The sequence below is a fragment of the Halichoerus grypus genome, chromosome 2 (assembly GCF_964656455.1).
Source record: "Halichoerus grypus chromosome 2, mHalGry1.hap1.1, whole genome shotgun sequence".
NCBI classification, from domain to species: Eukaryota; Metazoa; Chordata; class Mammalia; order Carnivora; family Phocidae; genus Halichoerus; species Halichoerus grypus.
The window spans coordinates 47,185,840-47,207,444 of record NC_135713.1 but is presented as its reverse complement, the minus strand read 5'-3'; the positions used below and the strand labels follow the sequence as shown (position 1 = coordinate 47,207,444).

General features: G+C 37.1%; 1 pseudogene; it reads right to left on the bottom strand.

Moving 5' to 3' along the window:
* Positions 1–9,156: 9,156 nt before the first annotated feature.
* On the bottom strand, positions 9,157–9,927 carry LOC118538327 (ferritin heavy chain pseudogene; annotated as a pseudogene).
* Between the last annotated feature and the right edge of the window lie 11,678 nt (positions 9,928–21,605).

Here is a 21,605-nt window from a genome sequence, read left to right as displayed (position 1 = left end):
GCAAAAGAGGAAAATGCTGTTATAATCTGGAAAAAGAATGTGAATGATAAAGGAGAATGCAGGGATGATACATTGACTTAATCTGTAACAAGAAAGACTTAGGTTAGATCCCCATCAGAAGAGTTTGATGAACTTGACAAGAAGAATTTTCTAAGATTAGAATGTGTTCTTAGCAGAGGTTATGTGATCATTTAAGATCCTATTATTGTGGCTATCAGTTCAAGCAAACGGTCTCTACTATTAGAATTAGTTTTTTAAAACATCAATATGATCATATTGATGGTCCCTTCTTAAAAACTTCTTTTTTATGGTCATTTCCTAGGTTTGACACACAAGTCACTTCATAATGTGATCTAAGATAATTTTTCTTATCTGGGGGTAATCTAAATGTTTTTTAAAAATTGAAAACATCAAAACACGATCTTTATCAAATAAGATTAGGAAGTGTGAGATATCATACCTTTCTTGTGGAGAATCACTAAGCACATATGAAAGGTTTTGAGAAATCCTGAAATTAAGAACAGTGTATAAATCACTCAGCAGAACATGCTTGGAAACTACTCTCGCCATCACTTTACCTCCCATCGATTCATACAGGTTTTGCTCCAGCCCTGCTGAGCTTTGCCTCAGAAAAATAACAACTTACCATTGAACAACATGGGTTTGAACCATGCAGGTTCACTTACATGTGAATTTTTTTCTATAAATACAGTATAATACTATATGTCTTTTAGGACTTCCTTAACATTTTCTTTTTTCTAGCTTTATTCTAAGAGTAGTACAGTATTTAATACAATATATAAACTATTTTTAATTGACTGTTGGTTAGTGGTAAGGCTTCTGGTCAACAGTAGGCTAATAATAGTTAGGTGACTATTTCCAAACAGTGGTGGATATCTTCAGGCTATGCTTAGCAATGAAGTCAAGACTCTTCTACCTGCCTCTTTGACCTTCTACTAACACTTCTCCACCGGATCCATCCAAGCCATGCTCATCTGTCCCCTGCATTAATGCATTGATGTGAATGTCAACCCTTCTCCCTTCTATTCTTGTGACACCCATTCTCCACACAGCTTCCCACCATGCTCCTGCCTCAGTGGCCTCAGTTCTGGTCCTCCAACACCACATAGTTTTTTCCCAGCCTCAGGGCTTTTCATGGATTGTTGCCTCTGCTGGGAGAGCGCCTCTCCCCTTTCTTTTCCAACCTTCTTCATAAGTTCTCCACTCAGATGCACCCTACTCAGAAGGGCCAGCTGTCTTAGCTTGGGGTCCCTTCAGAGCACCCTGAGACAGGAAGCAAACAGCAGCAGTTGACTTGGGAGGTCCAACGAAGGTGGGTGGAAAAGTAGGGCAGTGATACAGGAAAAGGGAGGCAGCCAATAGAGGGTACCCACTACCACAGCGGGCAACCAAACTTAACCCCGGGGAAGCTCCGGGAAAGCAGGAAATGCACATCTCAGAGTGAGTGCCCTTGAGCCTTGAGGGATCTGGATCCACGCAGTCCCCTCAGCCAGGGAAGGAGACCACTTCTGGCTTGTTACTTGTTATACGGACAGAGCAGGGACATAGTGCAGTACTGGCATTCAGAAGCAGTCCCAAAGAGTAGTTTTCACACTTGAGTGTGTGTGCAAACCTTGGGGATCTTGTTAGGATACAGATTGATTCAGGAGTTCTGTGAGGAGGCCTGAGATTCTGCCTGAGAAATTCCCAGGTGGTCCCCCTGCTGATGTTCTGAGATGCTGTGGGCAGCAAACTTTGGAATGCATTGCAAGGATAAGTCAGAGGCAGCACGAGCCCTGATGCTGTGGGCTGCTCCTTCCTCCGTGCCCATCTTCACGGAGGTCTCTTTGGCTTCTCTCAATTTATTTCCTTCGTGTGGCAAAGCACAGGCTGAAACAGCAGTATCTGTAGTTTGGGTGACCTGTTTGTGCCTGGTCTTGCTCATTAGAACGTAAGCTCTGGTGTTCTCTCTCTCTTTCTCTCTCTCTGACAAGTAAATAAAATATTTAAAAAGAAAAAAAAAGGATGTAAGCTCCGTGAAGGCTTCATCTGCCTTATTGAGTGCTGTTTCCCCGGGACGAGCAGTGCCCAGGGCACAGATGAGTGCTTGGTAAATATTTATTGAATGATTCGTAATTTTTCATAGGTGATATTCTCATAAACCTATTCTAGGGATACACTTGTATATAAAAAAAGGCTAGGACCTCATCCCCTGAAAAATTTTCCATGATTAACACAAATCATGCAGCAAAGTTCCAAGTATCCTTCTTAGTTATTCTTTCTGCAGGTTTTCCTGCCCCTTTAGGAAATTGTAAAACTTCGTTATTAAGATGTTCATGGTGCTCTCCTACCTGTTGTGAATGTGATTGTCATTGTGTCCCTTTCTCACATCAGTGGTCTCCCAGCCATGGGGGCCCTATGCCCACTTAGTTGGATTCCAGCCTTTTCTTCCTGAGCTCCTGCTGCGGTAGGTGCCGTGGGGCAGAAGTGGGTGGAGGAGACCTGCCTCCAGAGACATATAACAGAGGGGACGTGCCCCCATAGAAATTTCTTCTTCCTACCCAGTCCTGGCCATAAGGAACAGACCTCCCTCGGCTCATTTCTTCTTCACGTTGTTGCTGGTGAAACTGGGGTTCCCAGCATAGTACTGAATGATCACTCATTCCTTCACTCGCTCCCTTTGTCATTCCCTTATTAAATATTTATGGCAAGCCTATTATGTCCAGGTACTCCTATATGTGCTGGGTCACAGTAGTGAGAGAGGCAGACAAGAGTCCATGCCCTAACGGAGCTTACTTTCTAGTGGGGGGAAACAGTGATCAAGATAAGGGTGTAAAATATAAACTGTACCAGATAGTGGCAGATGGTACAGAGATAAAGCAACGGTGGGAGGCTGGGTGGGCAGGAGGAGGAACTCTACCTGTGCAGGGGGCCATGGGGCCTGGGGGCTGACCTGGAGGGTCTGCGCTTTCTGTGGTGGACAGGGATAAGGGCCATAGCCAGACGAAGCCTCACAGTCTCAGGGTAGAGTGGAGAAAAGGCAGTGAGTATTGGGTGAGAGAAATGGTTGAGGATCCAAAAAAAAACACACATGGAGTCTCTCTTAAGTGTGTATTTTTTAATAGGCAAAACACTTCTATTGGGTCAACATTTAAAATATACAAAAGGATATTAAGTGTAAAATGAAAAGCCTCCCAAATTTATCCCTCTGGAACTCAGTTCCCCTTCTTGGAAGCAAACTTTTTAAAACAGTTTCTTAATATATTCTTTCAAGGATATTTTATTCATACACATGCACATATATATATGTGTATCTATGCATATCTATACAGATACTCATAAATGTGTCTAAGGTGTGTGTATATATATATATATATATAGATGCACACATAGGCATGTATATATGTATACATTACATATATATACATGTATATATGTATACATTACATATGTATACATTATATAATGTATATGTATACATTATATGTATGTATGTATAATGTATACATACATTACGTGTGTATATATATGTGTATCTGTATGCATATCTATACAGATACTCATAAATGTGTCTAAGGTGAATATATATATATAGATGCACAAATAGGTATGTGTATATGTATACATTATATATGTATATATATGTATATCTGTATGCATATCTATACAGATACTCAAATGTGTCTAAGGTGGGTATATATATATAGATACACACATAGGTATGTATATATGTATACATTATATATGTATGTATGTATATATATATTATATATGTATGTATATATGTATGCATGTATATATAATATATGTATGTATATATGTATGTGTATATATATTATATATGTGTGTATATATGTATACATTATATATATGTATTATATATATGTATATACTTACATCTATACATATATTGGGAAAAAAGTTCAAGACTATTCAGGGGGCTCTCACTTCATGAGGATTCTACCAGTTGCTAAGTATGTTTGTATACTTATACAAATCAAATAAGGCTTTAGTAGCTTGCTTGTATATTTCAGTTTTAGAGATACCATGATCAATTAGGCCATACTAAAGATCTCTCCAGGGAAAACCATTCTGATAGATGCTTTAGCTTTGCTTCTCATTATGGTAACTATGCTCATCTTGTGATTAAATGCATAGATTGTGGAGACAAAAAACTAGAAGCAAATCCTAGTTGGGTGTGTGTATTAGCTTCCTATTGCTGCTGTAACAAATTTCCACAAACTTAGTGACTTAAAACACAATTTCGTTACCTTATAATTATGGAGGTGAGGAATTTGAAATGGTTTTCAGTGGGCTGAAATCCAGGTGTCAGCAGGGCTGTGCTATTTCCAGAGGCTCTAAAGAAAAATCCATTTCCTTGTCTTTTCCACCTTCTAGAGATCACCTGTATTCCTTGGCTCGAGGCCACTTCCTTATCTTCAAAGCCAGCAATGTAGCATTTTCTTTTCTTTTCTTTTTTTTTTTAAAGATTTTATTTACTTATTTGAGAGAGAGAGACTGAGAGAGAGAGCACATGAGAGGAGGGAGGGTCGGGAGGGTCAGAGGGAGAAGCAGACTCCCCGCCGAGCAGGGAGCCCGATGCGGGACTCGATCCAGGGACTCCAGGATCATGACCTGAGCCGAAGGCAGTCGCTCAACCAACTGAGCCACCCAGGCGCCCCCAGCAATGTAGCATTTTCAAAACTCATTCTCTGACCTCTTCTTCCATGATCACATCTCTGATTCTGACCCTTCTGCCTCCCTTTTATAAGGACCCTTGTGATTGAATTTGGCCCATCCAGATAATCCAAGATAATCTCCCCATCTCAAAATCCTTAACACATCTGCAAGGTCCCTTTAGCTATGTAAAATAACATATCCACAGGTTCTGTGGATTAGGATGGAGACATCTTTGGGAGGAGGGTGTCACTATTCTGCTTTTCACAGGTAGTCTTAGGAGTTAATTTCTGGGAGTATGTTCCCTTATCTACAAAATTTTCATAAAAAGAATATTTGGAGGAATCAAATAAAACAATGTATCTAATGCTCTTGGCTCATAACCAGGATCAACAACATCTTATGTAGCTCTGGTTTATTAGCTATGTGATCTTACTGACACCATTTACCTCTTGGAGTCCCAGTGTCCTCCTCTAAAACATGGGGGAAAGAATATCAACCATCAAGTTTTATTCATATGACTATCCATTTAATCCAGTGTAGTTCATTAAAGGACCATCAATTTCTTTGAATTGCAGTGATATCTTTGTCATAAATCAAGTGGCCAAAAGGAGTGAGTCTGTTTAAGAATTCTTTTCTTTCTTTGATTTGTGTGTATATTCTTGTGCCAATTCCACATTGTCTTAATAAATTTTAAATAAATCTTGGTATCTTGTAGTGTAAGTTTTCCAACTTTGTTCTTTTTACTTTGAGTTTACCTTGGACCTTTGCATTTGCATACACACACACACACTTTAGAATCTGTCAATTTTCAAAAAAAATCACTGGCATTTTGATAGGGATTGCATTGACTCTATAGATAAATTTGGGGGGAGGTATCATCTCTACATTTACGCTTGCAATCCATGAACATGCTATATCCTCTCATTTATATCTTCTGAAGTTTTCCTTAGTAATATTTATAGTTTTCTCTGTAGAAGATTTGCATATCTGTTAAAGTTTCCCCCAAATAATGATGTTTTCTGATGTTGTTATAAATAGTATATAATTATGTATTTACATTTTAACTTATTGTTTTTTGCTTGTATGAAAATTACAATTGAATTTTGTTTATTGACGTCATATTCAGTGATCTTGCTAAATCCACTTAGTAATTCTATTAGTGTATAGACTCTTTTGTATTTTCCATATACACAACTATGATGTTTGACAAAATAATTTTAGTTCACTTCCAAATCCTATGCTATTTATTCTTCTTTATGTCTTATTCCATTAGTCAGGACTCCTTTACAATGTTTAATAGAAGAGATGATAACTGGTATCCTTGTACCATTGTATATAGCAGGGACATTCTTTCAGAATTTTATCATTAGTTAAAATATTAGATATAATACCAGATCAAGGAAGTTTCCTTTTATTCCTAGTTTGCTAAAGTATTTTTTTAAATTATGAATGGGTATTGAATTTTATCAAAAGCTTTGCTCAGCTATTGAGTTGGTCAGATATTTTTTCTGTCAATGTGGCCATTATTATGATTGATTGTCTAATGTTAAACCAAAGTTATATTCCTGGAATAAATATAACTTAGTCATGATGTATTATCTTCTATATACTTATTGGTAAGTTTGATTTTGCCAATATTTTGTCAAGATTTCTATGACTAAAAACTTAAACATGAGAGAGATTGGTCTTACGTTTTGGCATGACTTTATAAAACCAGTTTAAAAGTGTTCCCCTTTTTCCATTTCCTGGTACAATTTTGTTGGTATTACTGTTATTTCTTCTTCTTCTTTTTAAAATTTTTTAAAAAGATTTTATTTATTTGAGAGAGAGATTGAAAGCAAGAGCGAGTGAGTGAGAGAGAGAGAGAGAGAGAGAGAACAAGCAGGGGGGAAGGGCAGAGGGAGAGGGAGAAGTAGACTCCCTGATGCAGGACTTGATTTCATGATCCTGAGATCATGACCTGAGCTGGAAATTAAGAGTTGGCTGCTTAACTGACTGAGTCACCCAGGTGTCCCCAGAAAGTTCCTCTATACTCTTTCCAATGAATATTCACATCCCCTACTCCCAAAGTAACCACTGTTCTGATATATATCACAGTAGATTAGTTGCATCTGTTTTTGAACTTCATATAAACAGAATCATACAGTACGTATATTGTGTTTGGTTTCTTTTGCTCATTGTAATGTTTTTGATAGTCACCTGTGTTATGTTTGTCAGTAGTGTATTTTTTTTTTAAGTTTTTATTTATTTTATTTGACAGAGAGAGACACAGCGAGAGCAGGAACACAAGCAGGGGGAGTGGGAGAGGGAGAAGCAGGCTTCCCGCCGAGCAGGGAGCCTGATGCGGGGCTCAATCCCAGGACCCTGAGATCATGACCCGAGCCAAAGGCAGACGCTTAATGACTGAGCTACCCAGGCGCCCCTGTCAGTAGCGTATTTTGTTTTTATTGCATTATGATATTCCATTATATGAATTCACCACAATTTTCAATCCATTTTTGTGTTGATGGACAAATCATTTCTTATTTTAAACTATTATGAATAAAGTTGCTATGAACCTTCTTATTCAAGTATTTTTGTAGACATATACACTTATTTCTTTTTGTTATATATGTAGGCATGGAATTTGTAGGCCATAAGGTAGGATATATATGTAACATTATGAGAAACTTCCAAGCAGTTGTCAAAACTATTTGAACCAGTTTACATTCTACCAGTAATGTACAATGGTTACACCTGTTCACATTCCCTCCAGTGTTTGGTTTTGTGAGCCTGTTTAACTTTAGCCTTACTAGTGAGTATGTAATGGTATCTCTTAGTTGTTTTGATTTGAATTTCCCTGTTGAGTTACACTGTTGGGAATCTTTCTTATATTTTTGGCCTTTTGAATACCTTCTATCGAAAGGTGACTTAACAAGTCATTCACTCATTTCTAAAAAGCTGGGCTATTTACCTTTTCTTAGTGAATTATAAGAATTGTGGCACATTATAGATATGAGTCTGTTGTCATATATCTCTATATCTCTGTATGATAGTTTCTCCTTGTCTGTGGCTTGCCTTTTCACTTGGTTAAAGATACCTTTTGATGGGCAGAAGATTGAAGTTTTTTTCTTTCCTTTTTCGAAGTATAGTTAACATAAAATGTTATATTGGTTTCAGGTGTACAATGTAGTGATTCGACAATCCTATGCATTATGCAACGCTCACCGTAGTAAGTGTAGTTACCATCTGTCACCACACAAAGTTATTGTGATATTATTTGCTATATTCTCTATGCTGTACTTTTCATCCCCATGACTTATTTCTTTTATATATTCAGAAAAAATGTTGCAAAGGCCAATGTCTAGGAGATTAGTGCTTATGTTTCCTTTTAGGAGTTTTAAAGGATCTTAGTTTTAATGAAGTCATTTTTTTAAAAAAGATTACAATTTGTATTCTTTGTGTCTTGTTTAAGGAATTTACTTCAGTAAATGAAGACATTCAAAGTTTTATTTTAGAAGCTTTATAGGTTTCTTTAAATTCACAATCTACTTCAAATTAACTTTTATGTACAGTATGAAGTAGAGGTCAAGGTTCTTCTTTTTTTTTTCCCTCATACGTTTAACATCATTTATTGAATAGGCCTTCCTTTCCCAGTTGAATTGCTTAGCAAAATAAAGCAGCGGTTTGTGTATAAATCTACTTCCTGACTCTATAGTCTGTCCCACTGATCTAGTTGTCTATTTTTGTTCCCAACACCACACTGTCACACTATCTTAATTGCTATAGCATTATAGAAGCTCTAGAAATTTAGTAGTGTATGTTTACATTTGTTTTTCTCTAAGGCCTTCATAGCTAGTTTAGATCTTTAATATTTTATACAAATTTTAGTACCATCTTGTCAATTTCTGCAAAAAAAAAAAAAAGAGCCTATTTGGATTTTGGTAGGGATTACATTGAATTTATAGATTAATTTTGGGTGCAAGATAATTGATATCTCAATGAGTCTTCCAATTCATGTGGAGTATATTTTTATTTCAATGGATTTTTGAAGGTTAAACTAACCTTGCATTTCTGGAATAAAGCCCATTTGATCATGATGTATTGTCCTTTTTCATATATTGCTCTATTCGATTTGCTGGTATGTTTTAGACATTTTATGTTTCTATTCATTTCTTGTAAAATCTTTGTTGAATGTTGGTATCAGGATAATGCTGGCCTCATAAAATGAGTTGAGAGTTTTTTCTTTGGTCTCTTTCCTCTGAAAGACTTTGTGTATGATTGGTGTTATTTGTGTATTTGAGTGTTTGGTAGAATTCACTATTGAAGCCATATGGTCAATATTTTACTTTGTGGGAAGGTTTTAAATTATAGATTTTAATTCTTTAACCAACACAGAGATATTTCACTTTATTTTTCTGTGTCAGTTTTGGTAAGATGTGTTTTCAAGCAATTTGTTTATTTTTTTATTTTTTTATTTTTTTATTTTTTTGGGTACCAAATTACTTTATTTGAAGAATGGTACAAATGAAAGAAGTTAAGTAGATGTTTTGGTACAACTTATAGAAAAGGTAAAGGTAACCCCAACATGCATGCACTGCCTTGGTGACGAGGGAAGTCACCCTTGTGGCTATGGGAAGACAGCCTAAGGCTTAGCTCTCACTGTCACTGTTTCCCAAGGTGTGCTTGTCAAAGAGATACTCTGCCATGCCAGATTCGGGAGCCCCCATCTTGCGCAGGTTGGTAACGTGGTCACCCAATTCTTTGATGGATTTCACCTGCTCATTCAGGTAATGAGTCTCAATGAAGTCACACAAATGGGGGTCACTTTTATCAGTGGCCAGTTTGTGCAGTTCCAGTAGTGACTGATTCACGCTCTTCTCCAAGTGTAATGCACACTCCATTGCATTCAGCCCGTTCTCCCAATCATCACGGTCTGGTTTCTTGATATCCTGAAGGAAGATTCGGCCACCTCGTTGGTTCTGCAGCTTCATCAGTTTCTCAGCATGCTCCCTCTCCTCATGAGATTGGTGAAGAAAATATTTGGCAAAGTTCTTCAAAGCCACATCATCGCGGTCAAAGTAGTAAGACATGGACAGGTAGACGTAGGAGGCGTAGAGCTCCAGGTTGACCTGGCGGTTGATGGCGGCCTCCGAGTCCTGGTGGTAGTTCTGGCGCACCTGCGAGGGGGACGCGGTCGTCATGGCGGCGGCTGAGAAGAGGCGGCGGCGAGCGGCGGCTGCGCGGCGCTGGAGCGGCGGCGGGGCCTTGGAGCGGTCCGAGGGCGCTGTGAGGAGATGCGAAGGGCTGGCTCTGAACGGCCGGCCGGGGTGGGGGCGAGCGCCGGGTTCCGGCCAAGCACTGTTGAAGCAGGAAACCGCGGCGACTCTCGACGGAGACTGTCAAGCAATTTGTTTATTATCTCAGTGGACATATTTATTGATATAGAACTGTTCATAACATTCTCATTTTTTAATATCTGAGGTGATGTTCCTTTTCCATTCCTGATAGTTGTAGTTTTTATATATTTTTCTTGATTAGTCTTGCAAAAAAGTTACTTGTTTTTAAAATTTCTCAACTAATTTTTTGCTTTGTTGATTTTCTATTTCATTGATTTCTGTTCATTTCCACTTCCCATTTTATTTTTAGTTTTTTGAGAAGGAAGCTTAAATAATTGGTTTTAAACCTTTTCCAAAATATACATTTAAAGCTATAAGATTTTCTCTAAACTCTTCTTTAGTTCCATTCCACAAATTTTGCCATATTGAATTTTCATTGATTTTTCTTCAAATTATTTTCAAATTTTAAGTATTGTTTCTTTAACTCGTGGGTTATTAGGAAATACATTATTTAACTGTCAAGCATTTGGAGATTTTCTTGTTGTCTTTATAATTGGCTTCTGGTTTACTTCAATTATGTGCAGAGAGCTTCTTTTTTGGTTTCATTGCCTTTAAACCTTTGAGACCTGCTTTACCAAGTAGCTTATGGTCTATTTGGGAGGATGTTCCACGTGCACTTGAAAAGATGGTGTATTCTGTAGTGATTGTTTGTCATATTTGATATATATCAAGTAGGTCAAATTGGTTAAGGGATTGTGCGAAATCTTCTTTGCCAATACCGAGTATTACTGAATAATTTTGTTCTATTGATTACTGCTAGTTCTATGAATTACTGAGAGATGTTAATACCTCCAACTATAACTATAGATTTGTCTGTCTATAATCTATAGATTACTTCTGTCAAATCTAGCTTTAATTTTTGCTTCATGTATTTTTTTTTTTTTTAAGATTTTATTTACTTGAGAGAGAGAGAGAGAGACAGCTAGAGAGGGAACACAAGCAGAGAGAGTGAGAGAGGGAGAAGCAGGCTTCCTGCCGAGCAGGGAGCCCGATGCAGGGCTCGATGCTGGGCTTGATGCTGGGCTTGATCCCAGGACCCTGGGATCATGACCTGAGCCGAAGGCAGATGATTAACGACTGAGCCACCCAGGCGCCCCTGCTTCGTGTATTCTGAAGCGATGCTGTTCATTGCATACACATTTGTAATGGTGTCCTCCATTGACCAACCATTTTGTTATGATAAAATGCCCCTTTTATCTCTCATAATACTCCTTGTCTCCGTGTCTACTTTTTCTGATGTTTATACACAAACTTTATGGTTACAGTGTGTATGGTATATTTTTTTCAAACCTTTTGCTTTCAACCTATCTGTGCACTTATATATGTGTGTCTCTTGTAAACAAAATATAGTTGTGTTTTATTTTTTCCAGTCTGTCTGGAAAAATTGTCTGCCAGATTGACAACCTGTCTTATTATGAACCACTTTATGCCAATAGATGGAGTATTTGTCCATAAAAAATCCAATGTAATCATTGATATATTTGCTTTTATGTCTAGTGGCTCATTATTTTTTATTTGTCCCATCTTTATTTTTCTCTATACTTACCTTCTTTTTGATTAATCATTTGTTTTTTAATCATTCCAGGGTAAGGTATAACATCTTGTTTTTGTTGTTTTTTTTTTTAATGGTTACTTTAGTAAGCATTTAGTACTTTGGCTTTCTCAACCTCATCACTGTTGACATTTGGGGACAGATAATTTTTTGTTTTGGGGGCTGTTTTATGTATCGTAGGCTGTTAAGCAGCATGACTGGTTTCTTCCCACTAGATGACAGTAGTAATCACCCCCCTCCCAACCTGCCTCCCACTCCTCCTCCCCCTGTCCCCCCCCCCCGACCTTACCACCAACCTCCAGCCCCAGTTGAGACAATGAACAAATTTTTCCCTTTGGGGGAAAAATTAGCAAAGGTGAGAATCATGGCTCTAGTGATTACTATATACGTCTTCAATTTATTATCCCAACCTATCGAGATAATTGAATTAGTATTTTACTATCTCAGGAGCAATGTAAAAACTTTCTATGAGTATAATTCCATTTATTCTCTCTCTCTGGCTCATTATGCTATTGATATCCTGTATTTTATTTCTGTATGTATTATGAACCCCTCAATGTATTGTTCTTAGTGTGCTTTTTAATAGCCAATCATTTTCTTTAACTTTAAAAAAATTTGTTTAATTTATGCATATATTTGATGTTTTTGGTGTTCATTTCTTCCTGCAGATCCATGCCGTCATCATAGATTATTCCCTTTCAGCCCGAAAAGCTGGTGGCATACTGTCTCAGCTTTTGTTTGTTTAAAAAGTGTCTTTATATAGGCTTCATTTTCTGAATTCCAAATTTTTTTGTTTTAGCAGTTTGAAAATACCAGTTTTATTGTCTTTTGTCTTCCATTGTTTTCTGATACAAAGTCAGCTATCATTTTGTGTTTTCAAATGTCTTTAGAACTAACCTGTTCTGTCCTTGTATATACTACAAGCCACTCCCCACCCCACCCCCCCCACCCCCACCAAGTTAGGAGTTCAGGATCTAAGCACTGTAAGACTACAGAATGTTCTCTCCGCTTTCCAATTCAGCTTCCATGCCATTTCCACACATTTAGCAACAGTTCCATGGAGGAAATTTGGCAGGCAAGACTACACTGGTATCTGCTCACCTAGAAAGACCTTAGATTCCTCTTTTTAATTTCTTTAGACAACTTTGTGTCTGTAACTCTCTAATATCTTAAATATGTCAGGAGGGTGTGGGAATTCAGTTATCTTTCTAATTTATATGATGAGAACAGTCATCCCTTAAGACCTTCTACATCTTATGTGAAAGCTGGAAGTTACTATCTTTTAAGTATCTCTAAAATCAGTAATGATATCCTTTTTAAATTCTTGATTTTTTTGTAATCAGTCTTGCTAGATGTTTATCAATTTTATTAATCTCTTCAGAAAAGCAAATTTTTTATGTTTGTTTCATAATTTTTTTTGCACTTTAATTTGCTATCCTTTTTCTAGCTTCTTAGGAGGTAGTTGCATAATTTTTCAGCTTTTTTTCCTAAAATGTTTATTTGACTTTAAGTTTCTCTGTAAGCATCACTTTGGCTGTGTTCCACAAATGCTGATATCTATGTTTTCATAATTAGTTGAGAATATTTTCTAATTTGCCTTTGTAATTTCTTCTCTGACTCAGAGATAATCTAGAAAACACTTGCTTAATTTATAAATATTTGGGGATTTTTTAGTTATCTGTTGGTTGCTAATCTCCAACTTAATTCCACTGTGGTCAGAGGACACATTCTTGCTCTATGGCCCATTTTGATCAAGATACCATGTGTGTTTGAAAAGACTGTGTGTTCTGCAATTGTGTGTCATAGTATTCTCTATATATATCAATTAGGTCTAATTAGTTTATTGGGTTCAAAAATATATCTTATTTTTTATTTTTCTGTTCTATCAATTACTGAGAGATGTGAGTTTTCAAGCTATAAATTTTTAAAATAGTTTTGTGCGTTTTGTATATTTTATATATTTTTTAAATTTTTAAATATTTTTTTAATTTTATATTTTTGTATATTTTTCTTTCTCCTCTTAGTTTGGTAAATTTGTGACATATATTTTGAGCCTATGTTATTAGATGTATACATATTTATATTCCAGTCAAATTTATCTTTTGTTATTATAAGCTATGTCTCTATTACTAATACTTCTTTTCTTAAAATCTTTTCAGTTGTATCTTAGTATACCTATACCAGCCTTATTCTGATTAGTATTTGCAGATAGATAACCTTTTATTTTCACTCATTCTGGTTCTTATATTTTAGTGTGTCTCTTGGAAGCAATGTATGGTTGAGTTTTATTCTTTATTTCCCAATTTGACCATGTTTATTTTTGTTGAATATTTAGGCCATTTACATTTCATTTCATTGGGTTTAAATCTATTATTTTACTATGTTTTTTATTTGCCCCACCTATTTTTTTTCCTGCAATTGTTGCTTTCTTTTAAATTAGTAATTTTTGTATATTATTCTCTTTTCCTTCTATTTTCTTATTAACCATAAATTCTTTATTTTATTTTAGATGTTATCTTAAAGATTACAACATGAATCTTTGACTAATTCTGACATAAATTTTGCTTTTACTACTTTTAGTGTAAATAAAGCTTAAAATATTAACTCCATTTACCATTCTCCTACCTTTTGTGTTATTATTGTCACATATTAAAATTATGTATAAAATACATTCAAGCATATGTATATGTGTGTATGTAAAATTTATTCCCACAAGATGTGTTTTATTGAATACTCAATATTCATTTAGATTTTTCCAAGTATTTACCCTTTCTCTTGCTCTTCATTTATTTCTCCATTAGTGTTCTTCTTCTACCAAGGATCATCTTCCCTCTACCTAAAGAACTTCCTTTAGTATTTCTCTAATGTCACTGTGCTAGTGATATATTATTTTCACTTTCAGGAAGGGTAATCTAGAAACATTTTTATTTTCTCTTAATACTGGCTTTCTTGGTAGTCCTGAGCTAATTTACTTTGGTCTTCCCAACCCAGTGAGACAGAATTTCTTCATTCCCATTTTCTGATCTGCCCGTATTCTTTTCTCTAAAAATCGGCCAGGGTAATTTGGAGAGGGAAAAAGAAAACAAATATAAGGGTTTTCTCAATAGATTTTCTTTCTCTTCAATGTCTTGATGAATTGAATCCTGTCTGCTTTAATTGCTCTCTGATGAATATATAACAGTTGGGATTTTTTTTTCCCCTTTTATCTAGCTTTTATAGTTGTTTTAAATAAGAGGTTGAGTCTGAATCAAGCTTCTTTGTCATAGTTAGAAGTAGAACCCAGAAGTTCTTATTTGTTTTCAATAAAACTTATGGATTAAAAAGTTTATTCTCATGTATATGGTGACCTTTTAGATATCTTCCCACAGATCCTATAAAGCCTGTTGAGTTTCATTTCTATAGATTAAATGGCTAAAATTCTTCAGCTCATGTGACATAATCTCCTGACCCCTCACCATTCTGGTTCCCCATTTTTAAGTGGAAAGCACAAAGATTTTGACTCCTGGTTTTAGAGTAAAAAAAAAGGTTACTTTTAAATCCTAGACCTGCCTCATTAATTGCTTGACCATGAACAAGTTAATTTGAGCCTTTGATATTTCATTTGCAAGATAGAGAATATTACCCAAATTGCAGAGTCCTTGTGAATTAAAAGAACGCCTGGATTATAGTAGGCACTCAGTAAAATGTAGCTGCTGCAGTTACTTTCATATTTGTATACTTACTGTTGCCTCAAGAGGGCGTATACGTGGGATAAATTCTTCATGTTACAAATTTGCTGAAATCTTTTGTATATCTATTTTTTTACATGGGCCTGGTTTAGTTACCCAATTCCGTAAAAACTATATGATTATCTTCAAAGAAGGTATAAATATGAAGATATGTTGTGCTTCCTCCTTACTGTCTCCTTTATCTTGGCTGAACTGACACAAGTGGGAGCAAAGATGTTTCTGAAATAATTTAACTGCAGGATACCATTTAAACAATAAAGTGTTCTCCCCTTCTTTCCAGAATGATCCTTTATGAGGATTTCACTTGGCTTCCCTCTATTTTACAACAGAAAATTAATAAATGCTCTGGATGTAATCTTAAGCCAAGGTCAGCAGCAGCTGCTGTGCACTTGTTTGAAATGCCTATTTTCTTCCACTCATTTCTGACCCTTCTGAATCCCGTTATCAGTGCCTGCACATTTTGGGTAACTGACTGTCATTATATTGTAAGGATGCTGCCTGGACGGTTGCTCCTCATCCAGAGATGTCAGCCAGCTGAAACATACCAGGAGAAAACAAAGGACATTCCTGACCTGGGGAAAACTGGAGCAGGAGAAATTTACATGTGTTTGACATTTATATTCTTTTGAGTAGTTTTTCCTCTGAAAATTCCCTGAACTTACTACTTCAAGCAGAAGAATGGAATCTAAATGCAAGAGAGAAAAGAAAGCCCACTTTGAAGATGGAGAGTGGGATAAAGGACAAAGTAGGATAGAGGTCCTCAATTTTCTGGTTATGGAAAAGGATAGAATTATAAAATTAACAAGGTCACAACAATGTTAGTCTTTGATGTGTTGGGGAATAATTCTATAAAGTCACAGTACATCTATAGGCTTATTATACCAGTGCTTTCTAATAGCCTTTTTCTATGTCTCCTTTGCACCAGAGTGCTAGCACAGGTGTTTTTTGCATTATTGATCACATGTAAATGGAATGCCTTGAAGGAATGTTACTTTACATATGGGGGTCTATGTGTTGGAACATTAGAGGTTTATTTGTATGCTGAGCTTCTGATCCCAAATGGTAGAATTTCACATCAAGAGTGTCTGATAAGGGCGCCTGGCTGGCTCAGTCATTAAGAGTCTGCCTTCAGCTCAGGTCATGATCCCAGGGTCCTGGGATGGAGCCCCACATCGGGCTCCCTGCTCCACGAAAAGCCTGCTTCTCCCTCTCCCACTCACTCGGCTTGTGTTCCCTCTCTTGCTGTGTCTCTCTCTGTGTCAAATAAAGAAATAAAATCTTTAAAAAAAAAGAGTGTCTGGTAAGTCCAAGTGATTAAACCCTAGAGGCAGCACCAGTGCCCTGCCCTCAAACTTTATTTTACTTTCTAACAAACACAGAACTCATCAGATGGTGCATGCTCTGGAGAGTAAGATGAGCAGAAACTAATTTTCTAATGAAGAGTTGGCAAAAGAGGATGATCCTTTTATATTATTAATACATTGCACCGAACTTAGAGTAGCAGGGGTTACCTCTCTAGATGTGAAAGCACTGAGACCTTTTCCCATTATCTAAGAGCCTCGGTACCTAAGAACTCAACACTTGGATTGATGCTGTCTGCATGGTTAGAGCATTTAGCTTCTACATTTTTAAGCAGTCAAAACCTTTTTTCATGTAAGTTTTCTCTGGGACCCCAATATAAAAAATAATTTTAAAAATGAGATTCTGGTTGATGCAAGATACAACTTGAAGTCTGTCCTTTGTCCTCCCTGTCACCATGATGAAGTGATGAGGTCCCTGCTGCATTTCACCAGAACCCCCGGGGGCTCCAGGAAACAGTTTGCAAAACACTAAAGAGGCCAAGGAAACACTTGCATTATCAGAGGAGGATTGCATTGGCTAGACATGACCTCTAGAGGTCAATTTAAGCAACACTGTTATCAGGAGACATGCGCTTTTCCTATTGTCTGTCTTTTCACAATTTTTTTTTTTTTTTTTTTTAGAAATAGATTTGATAGTTTTTAAATTTTTTATTTCCATTATCATATAGCCCCAGAACATTTTAAGTGTGGAAGAGATTGCTAGTGATCATGTGAATATTTTTCTATTTTCTCATCTTTCCAAGTAACTTAGTGTGATTTCTCTCTTAATCTATCCACTCATATGCAGGCATCACTAAAGGGAGTATTTGGCCTCTTATGAATTTCTGTGAATTTTAATCTGGGTTTCATGCAATACAAAAGATATAGCTGACTGGTATAAAATCTGTGTTTACAAAGTGAAGTGAAAAATTTTGTCTCTGCTTATGAAATGTATGGCACATTGGTACAGGGTTCCAAGGAAGACGAGGATCTCTTGAGAACCACAGAATTATGCATGTATCTGGAATTTGAGAGTGATCATTAGATGTGGGCCTAATGAATCCTAGTGAGGAGTTTTTGAGTTTGAAATGACTCAGACATTGGCATCAGCAAAAGGAATGTTTTGGTCCACATAACTGAAAAGTCTGGGAGTAGGGCAATCATCAAGGGTCACGTAATATCATCCAGTTTCTGTCACCTTGCTTTCTGTGTGATTTTTCTCTGAGTTAGCCTCAATTTTTCCTTCTTCACATTGATTCCTCCAGACATCAGATAAAGGGCAAGTTGTGGAGAAGTAGCATTGCTCTAACAATCTCAGGCTTAAACCAACCCCATTTAGCAACTGCAAGTAGGGAGACAGTTTCTTTTACTAGCATCGGATTACAAAATCCTGGGGAAGTGTTTTCTTGGCCAGTTTGGGTCCTATTCCCGTCTGTGGGGCTATCGGTGATCAGGAAGCATGAAGGTATTACTTTTAGTCCTGTATTCCCATCAGAATATTCTTAGCATTCACCTTAATTCCCCCAAGATTCTGGTTGGCTGAGACCATTCTGGCTGAATGGCACTTTACTATGTTACTTCTCTAAAATAATAGTTGTATTTTTGTGGAACCCACCAGAGCTTTCACCCAAAGATTTTGGCAATAAAGACATGATGGCTACTTGGGATGGATGTGGCTCTACCAGGAAGAATAGGAAGCAGAAATCAAAGCAAAACCAAACAAGAAGTCTGAATGGAATGAAACAACCAATATAGTCTTCTCAACTCAATAACCTAGAAATGGCAAATGCTTAACATGTGGACACTGCCCTTCCTATGCTCATGGCAGACATTAGTAATCAAGTATACTGCTATTTCTGGCAAGTCCAGACCTGGTCTCAGAATCTTCTCAAAAGAGCCCTCTAGGAACTCAGTATTGATAAGCAAAATAAGCTTGTTTAGCATCCCTGACATAACCCCAAAGTCTCCATACTTCATCATTCTAACTTGTTCTCCAACATTCAGAAGCTTTGGGGCATATTGAAAGTTCTAAAAAGGTGAATTTAAATTTCCTAGTGGGGTCTGTGTGTTGGAATCAGAGGATAGTGCTCTATTTGTTTTGTCTCATTTAAAAGAATGAGGCAATTGATTATTGGAAGACCCTTAGGATGATGAGACAATAAAGAAGCTTGTTTTTTTTTTTTTTTTTTCCCCTGTTAGCGTTTATCTAAAACCTATCCTTACTATACTGTTACTGGATATTTGGCAAATTTTTATTGTTGTTGAGAAAGAAGCCATCTACCCTCCACACAGCTTACTATCCACGTTAGCATGACTCTACTGTTGTACTGTCTTCATCAGTATAACTTTGCTCTTTCAGAAAATGCTTGCCCAGGAAGATACATATAACAATTTTATGTTGTATTCTGAAGACCCATCAACTCTCCAATAGAAAAAATATTAAACAAGTTTCTACTTTAAGACCCTTTGAACATATTCCTTCAAAATTCTCACTATGCTGTGTCCACAGTCCCAAACTACTATCTCATGATTCTTACCCAATCTTAACCAAGTTACCCACATCTAAGGACATGCTTAAAAGTAGTCTTCAAGTAACATAAATGTTCCCAAATTGCCCTTCCCAATTTGTGAGGCTATGAAGACTCTTTCAAGATAGCGCTCTTTCTTCCCCCAGTAAGAAGAAACTCAATTTTGTCTTAGGCTGTTCAGGTGATATTTGGGGGGAGCCACTATATGACAGTGTCAGCAGCTGCTGAGCTATATAGATTTAAGTTCAGGTGAATACAACCAACATTTATTGGCTGACTTGTATGTGTAATCACTTAGGACTTCAGTGGAAGGGGCTCTAAAGATGAGTAAGATGCATTTCCTGTTCTCTAAATCCTCACGAACTAATGGAGGCATACAAAGCAAGTAAGTGCCATAATAAAGTAATATCTTCAAGATAGTTTTGAGAGAAAGAATTAATTAGGGTATCTCAGAAAGCTTCTTGGAGGGTGGTATGTTTGAATTTTGTGCTAAAACGAGGCTAGTACGTCAAAAGGAGAATGGGTGTGGGGGCGAGCATCTACACTGAAGAAATGGCGTGAGCTGAGGGCAAAGAAGTGGAAAAGGTCCAAGTGTGTCCCGAAAACTCAAGTAGACACATGAGGCTGGTATGCATAGTAAGAAATGAGACTGGAAAGTTGGATACAGATCAAAGCTTTATGCACTTGGAACGCCAGGAAAGAGTTGCAGACTTTATTCTGCATACAATGAGTACGAAGATTTTTGAGCTCATTCTACTTCCTCACTCTCCCCACCCTCTCCCTCCCTGTCCATCTCTCAGGTTATCTGCCTCTGTCCCTTCTCTCCCCTTCCTTCCCCTTCTGCCCACTACTTACAACCCTTCCTCTATCTGACCACTTCTGTTTCCCTTAGCCGGATCTCCTCTTACTAGCTCTCTCATCTTGCCACGCCTTGTTCTTGTTCAGTTTCTTCTCGTCTTACTTTCTAGGTAATGCAGTGCTATTAGATGTCTTACTCCCTGTTTTCCCCGTCCCCTTGCTTCTTGCCTGAGACCCTTGGGCCTGCCCCAGGGCCCCCTGCTTCTCTTGCCTTTACTCATGGTTTTTCATAACCACTCCCCTTCTGTATGTGTGTTGTCTTCATTCTTTCCTACTGCAGCTAATCTTTGTCTGCAGGGCTAGGAGGATGGCGCCTTATTTCTGGACACATGACCCAAAGGCAAGACCTCTTTAGCTTTGGGTTTGTTTTTGTTTTTGTTTTCTCCTGCAGCTTCAAATTGAACAATCCCATGGAAGGGCTCTGGTTGGCCAGTCTTGGCTTGTATGTCTGGATCTATCATGCTGGCCAGGGGTACAGGCACTAATGGTAGCATGGCTCCTTTCCATGCAGGAGCCTGTGGATGGCAGCCCTTTCCAAAACGCAGAGAAATAGGCACCAGTGTTGGACAAAAGGAAACAATTGATGTTCACTTTGTGATTATTATAGTTCCAATTTGCACATGAGGAAACAGAGACCCAAGATATGAAATGAGTTTCCTAGTCACAACTACCCCAGTCTGAATTGACTTCAAACCCATTTCTTAATCTCTGTGTGATGCCCTCAGTTTCTTACCAATTTCAAGTGATGGGTCTGTTGCTATCTCTACGCAAATGTAACCAGGGAATTTGGAGAGCATTTTAATTGTGATAGTCGATCTAGTCTGCCCTCGTTCCCCCTTCCTTCCAATTGCTTACTTTCTTTTTCCTATGTTCCTAAGAGAACAGCTGAGGAGAGGGACCACAACTCTTACCTAATTAGATTCTTCAGTTTACATTTTCTTTTTTTAAAGAATAACATTCGAACATTTATAAGGGCTGGATTTCTTAATACTGAAATGTCCACCTGCCAGGATGCCAGAGTCTAGCTGAGAAGCTTGGTGAGAGATTCTGTGAAGATCAGACAAGAAAATGATTCTCTAATGGAATAGAGTGACACCACAGGCTGTGCATTCTAATGTCTGGGTAAATCAGCAGCATATCATGTTTTTTATCAAGATTAAAACTTTAAGCAGACATAGCATGTGTCAGAACAGAAGGGAAGATACAGTTCACGTCTAAGACCTAGAAAAAAATACCTTTGGTAAACTATAATTTCTTTTTACGTTAGAGAAGAGGTATATTGCTGTTCTTCATTTTAATGTGTCTTTAATGGATTTATTTCTAAATATAAAAGGAGTAAATGCACATTTGAAAAAGTTTGGGAAAGCATAAAACAGTGAATTAGAAAGAAAAAACATTAAGCTTGAGGGATATTTTAGGCCTTTTTTTTTTCTATTAGTGTGTTTACATGGTTCAAAATATGCTACTGTTTTAATTTTGCATCCTTTGTTTTTCAATTAATTTTATATATAAAATTGTAAGATTTGCTACTGTGTCATGTC